Below are 6,000 nucleotides of genomic sequence, written 5' to 3'. Positions count from 1 at the left end.
CGAATTATCGACAAAGGATCGATATGATGAACATCCTAGACCGCATTTACAATCCATCGCCTCTGTACATGGAACGGAGATGGACGGGTGATTCAAGAATCTATTACATAGCTGCCCACCAGTTTGCGTACCTTCGAACCAACCTAAAGAGAATCAAGTGGTTAGAGGACCGGAAGATCGTGAAACTGTTCATTTTTTAAGGCTCACGTAAATGCAACCTTACATGTCGGAGGTCGGAAGATCAAGCTGAACACGTATGTGTACGAGGAAGTGACCTGCATAATCCCCGCCGACAAGATCAAGGTGTTGGGATGCTACGAGAAGAATGGGTACCAAAGGAAAGGATATCCTAATCTTCCAATGACTTATCCATTCCTGAAGATCCATGATCCAAATCCATACTATTACCCAGTTCTCGTAGCTAAATGTAACACAACCTTATTTTTCCCAAATTAATGTATCAGCTTGCTCTACCATCCCAAGAAATATTTGTACTCCAAAAGGACTATGCCCATATTAATAAAATAAGACTTTTTTTTATCAATGATTGTCTTGACTATGAGTATTGATAAAAATTTAAGTGGTTAGGTTTCTTGGCTGAAAGCCTAATTGGGTATGAAATATAATAGTAACGATTATGAGTTGTTAATGTTAAGAATCTCATGCCCAGGCACAACCCTAGGTTCAGATTCCTAGTCTGACCCCTACACCAAGTATGGCCGTGATTCAGGAGAACAAGTTTCTTCTCAAGCAGATCAAGCCGCCACAATTTGACGGGAAAGGAAGGATTGTCCAAGCTGATGCTGAGATTTGGATAGAATCCATGGAAGATTACTCTGAAGCGGCCGGTACTGCACCCGCCAACCAGGCAATGCTCACCAAGCTGAAGCTCACCGGCAAAGCCAGACTTTGGTGGAAGCATTGGTGTAGAGACCAAGGGATCTCCGAAGGGTCCGTTACATGGGAAAAGCTGAAAAAAGCTATGTAAGGAAGATACTTACCACTTGCATATTGCACGCATACTACTCAAAGTTCGTCTCTCTTTTGAAGTATGCGCCACAAATGGATATGGCACAACAGGTGTCGAAGTTTTGTATCAGATTAAACCCACCTATAAATACCCACCTCGAATCAATGCGCCCAAGAGACCTTAAGGACGCACTCATTCGAGTTGCACCCATAATTCAGGAGGTGCAGACCAGGCCAATAAGTAACAAGACTTGGTCTTATAATGATCAGAACAAAGGAGTATATAGGTCCCAAGCAAAGAGAGTTCAAGGTCAAAACCGGGGACAAAGAAAGAAAGCAAGGACCAACAATGTCAATAACTTTGTTCCTACCCAAAGTAATGGCCGCAATCTCCGTTGCTTCCATTGCAAGGAGCCCGATCATTTCAAAAGGCAATGTCCCAAACTTGGCGGAGGACAACGTCAAGGACCATTCCAAGGGACCGCCCGAGGCCAAGGAGCTGCCACCCAGGGAAAAGGAAGAACCACTTGTGTTACCAACAAGGAAATGTGCAAAGAAGAAGACCCGACCATGGAAGCGAGATTTGAGAGGGCAACAGTCCATGCCGCCCTTCACAAGAAAGGCCCGAATCGCTAGTTTTCGGTGATTCAGAAACCATCAGACTATCAAGTTAAAGGCTTCCAAACCTTGATTGATTGTGGCAGTACGTATTTCTTTATCTCACCAGCTTGTGCAAGAAGATTAGGAACATCGACAATAGAAGCACCTACCTTGCTTGTGAAATTAGCAAATGGTCATGAGGTCACTTGTAGTACGCAAACTGCTAAGGTGGAATTCCTTCTGGGAGGAAAGTCAACTTCGGTCAGATTCAGGGTCATGAACCTAGGCATCCATGAGTGCTTGCTCAGAATGGACTGGCTTAAACCTAATGACGCCCACATTCATTGTGGAAAGGGCCAAGTTTCCTTTCGAAACTCTGAAGGGGAATTGGTCACAACTCAAGGAGAGACTGGAAAGTCGAAAGTTCAATTGGCCAAAGCATCTCAGATAATAAAGGGAGTTAGAAAGGGACTACTTGTTTATTTGATTAACAAGCTAGAGCAAAATCAGGAGCCTAGTGAAGAACCTTCATGGCTAAAGGAGTACGCAAACCTTCATGAGATCATCAAGCTAGTTCCAGGAGCTACGTCAATTGCAAAGAGGCCTTATAGAATGTCCATCCCGGAAGCAATTGAGCTGAAGGAGCAACTCAAGTAACTGTTAGATCAAGGCTACATCCATTCTAGGAGTTCACCATGGGGAGGTCGAGTGTTGTTCTAGAAAAATAAAGATGGAATGCTTCGGCTATGTATTGATTACAGAGGGTTGAATCAATCAACCATTAAGAACAAGTACCCTATTCCAAGAATAGATGAACTTATTGACTGTCTTCAAGGTGCAAAGATCTTCTCCAAGATTGATCTTAGGTTTGGATACTATCAAATAAGGATCAAGGAAGAAGATATCCAAAGACAGCATTCAACAAAGGATATGGACACTTTGAGTTCCTAGTCATGTCGTTCGGGCTAACAAATGCACATGCCACCTTCAATAGGTTAATGCAGGATATCTTTAGGCCATATCTTGATGAATTTGTACTCGTCTTCTTTGACGATACCTTAGTCTACTCCAAACAGGAAGAAGATCATGAACCTCATCTTCGCATTGTCCTTGAGACAATGATGAGGGAACACAAGCTTTATGCAAAGATGAAGAAGTGTGCATTCTTCAAACGTCAGATTGAATATCTAGGATTCATCGTGTCAGCTGAAGGAATCTCAGTAGATTCAGAGATGTTCTAGAATGGCCAATACCAACAACTGTCAAAGAAATACGCAATTTTCTTGGATTGACAGGATGGTATAGGGTCTTTATCAGAAACTATGCTTTGATTGCAGCAACTCTGACCGATCTACTGAAGAAGCAAACATCGATTGCATGGTCAACTACCGAACAATCTAGCTTTGATAGATTAAAGCAAAGTTTGGTATCAGCACCTATCGTGAATCTTTCGGACCTTAGTAAGGAGTTCGAAGTCATAACTGATGCTAGCACACTTGCCTTAGGGTGTGTGCTTATGCAAGAAGGTAATCCTGTCACATACTCTTCAAGGAAACTGAAGAGCCATGAGAAGAATTATGCTACCCATGATCTAGAGTTGTTAGCTGTCATCCATGCTCTCAAGCTTTGGAGACACTACTTGTTAGGTAACAAGTTTACCCTAGTGACGGATCATAAAAGTCTCAAGTGTATCTTTACCTAGAACGAGCTTGACATGAGGCAACGTCGATGGATTGAAGTGCTGGAGGAGTATGATTTTGAAATAAAATACCGGCCTGGAAAGGAGAATGTAGTTGCCGATGCACGTGGTCGCAAGGCATTCCTTAATTCTCTAATCTTGCAAAACCATCAACAGCTAGATCTCTAGCTACAAAGGTATCCATGCCAAACAACCCAATACTTGAGCTAGCTAGAGAAGAAGCATGCCATGATACAACCTATCAAAAGATGCTAAGGGAGATCCCTATCAAGGATCAAGACCCGAAGCTACAGGCTAAGTATCAAGAATTCTCTATCAATAGTAGACTTGTCTACTATAGAGCGAGATTATGTATAACGACAAGCCAGTCACTCAAGCAAAAGATACTTTGGGAAGCTCATGATTCCCCTTTCTCAGGACATCCTGGCTATGCCAAGTCCCTCAATGCAATCAAAAAGAGCTACTATTGGGAGAGGCTTAAAGGTGACATTCTCAAATATGTCACTGAGTGTTTGTGTTGTCAATGTATTAAGGCCAAACATGTCAAAATGCCAGGAAAGTTGCAACCACTTGACATTCCCCAAATGAAATGGGAATTCATCAAAATGGACTTTGTTGTTGGCCTACCCCATGTTCACAGAGGATACAACTCCATTATGGTTGTGGTCGATATGCGCACTAAGGTTGCACAACTTATTTCTATTAAGAAAAACTATAAAGCCTCAGACATTTCAAGGTTGTTCATCAGGGAGATATTCAAGCTACATGGGTTGCCCAGAAGAATCATTAGTGATCGTGATTCTCTCTTCACATCACACTTCTGGAGAGCTATCTTTGAAGCTATTGGAACTCAAATTTGTTTTAGCACAGCTTACCATCCCCAAACCGATGGTCAAACAGAGCGAATCAACCAAGCCATTGAGGATATGCTAAGGCCACACTGCTATTGTGAACCAAAAAGGTGGATTCAATACTTGCCACTAGTTGTGTTTGCCTACAATGCTTCTTACCAACAAAGCATTCAGATGACCCCTTTCCAAGCATTGAATGGGCACGACTGTCGAAGTCCTTTAAACTTCTCAAGCCATCCCGAGGAGGATGCCACATGGATGGATGAAAGCACTCTCAACCAACAATACCCCTAATTCTTCTCAAGATGAGGACATCTCGATTCCTCCAAGGGGGAGAGAATGTAATATTTCCGCCAAATAATATTGTTAAACTTGACTTCCTGCACGCCGCGTAAAACTTGAGCAAGGTTATCTCCCACATCGTAATTATCAACAACTTAATCCATACCCCGCGTGAGCAGAAAAATGAGACCTCGGCATTGAGCAATTGAGACCAGGGATTCAAGACCGCATAGCCGCGGTAGAACACCCCTTTTGGGGGGAAAATTGGGATAAATGATGAAATTTAAGTCAAATTGTTTTATAATTATCCCTTCCCCCAGCCCATGCATGGCTAGAGGAGAGGGAGTGTGGTGAGAAATGGCCTAAGTAGGTGTGGTATAGGGAGCATGAGGAGGGAATAGCCATGCATAATCCACGTGATGGAGCTTCCCTTCCCCCCCCTAAGGCTATATCAACCCCCATGTGGACAAAGGGAAGGGGGCTGTGTGCTGGAGGAATGAAGGGAGGATCAGAGACGAACAGAGAGAGGGAGAGGCTGCCATGACTGCGGCCATGTCCAAATCCGCCACCCTTCTGTGCTATAGGCCACCCTGCTACACCGGCTGCTGCTCGTACTCCCACCGCCAAGACACCAGCCAACCCCCCCTTTATCGTTGACTTCCACAAATCATTGGCCTCCAGGTTTTTTTTGGTTAAAACAGAAGCTTCTAAGGGGACTTCCATAAGCCCCATTCCCACAAGCCTTTCCATAAGCCTCATTCCCACAAGCCTTCCCGGGTTTCTTTCAAAACCGCATTTCGGTGAAGGAATTTTCTACGTACGAGGGAGAAGGAAAATCTTGAGGCTGTTCGGAGAACGCGTAGAAGCGAGAGCAATTCACGGAGTCAATTCATCAACGATGGCTCCCAAGAAGTCGCAAGGCGCACCCGTGGGAGGTTACTCCCCGAACTTATACGTGGACATCACCGCGAATCCACAAGCCCAGGTTCCATGGATTTAATCCCACGTATAAGAAATGCTTTGAACATGCTTAATTCCATAGGGAGAATGCATGTTACACTTATCATTACATTTGATAAATTATCTCTTTGAACGATAGATAAGGATTGGTGCATATCATGCAATTGGATCATTTGCATCTCCAAAGTTATGAATGTAAATCTTACTCGCCCTATGAACTTAGTCGCAAATTGCCTTGTCATGCATTTTCAAAGTGGAAGTCTAAAACGCATATTGCCTAGGGTTAAAGAGGAAATTTTTAAGTGCATTGGCTGTGAAGGAAAAGAGTACCTTGCATTTAGTCAATAACTTTCTTGTTATGACTCGCATGGAAAGAATTGTTAACCTCCATTGCACGGCATGAAAATGAAACAATGGACATTGTAAGTTGCATGCAAAAGATGCTTGGAAATGGATTAAGTCAACATTAGCCTTATTTTTGCATAAACTTCATTTAGGATGTTGTATCTAAGGGTCGCATGGTACGTATTCGTAAATTTCATTTCATCAAGTTGCATGTAGAAAAGATTGCATGGCTTATCAAAGCATGAAATTCTAAAGCTAGACAAAAGGGTTGTATGCATGATTACTTGATGTAAA

This window comes from Lygodium microphyllum, chromosome 13 (assembly GCF_053477565.2).
Source record: "Lygodium microphyllum isolate KBCC chromosome 13, Lygodium_microphyllum_v1.1.10, whole genome shotgun sequence".
NCBI lineage: Eukaryota > Viridiplantae > Streptophyta > Polypodiopsida > Schizaeales > Lygodiaceae > Lygodium > Lygodium microphyllum.
Note: the sequence above shows the minus strand (reverse complement) of the source record.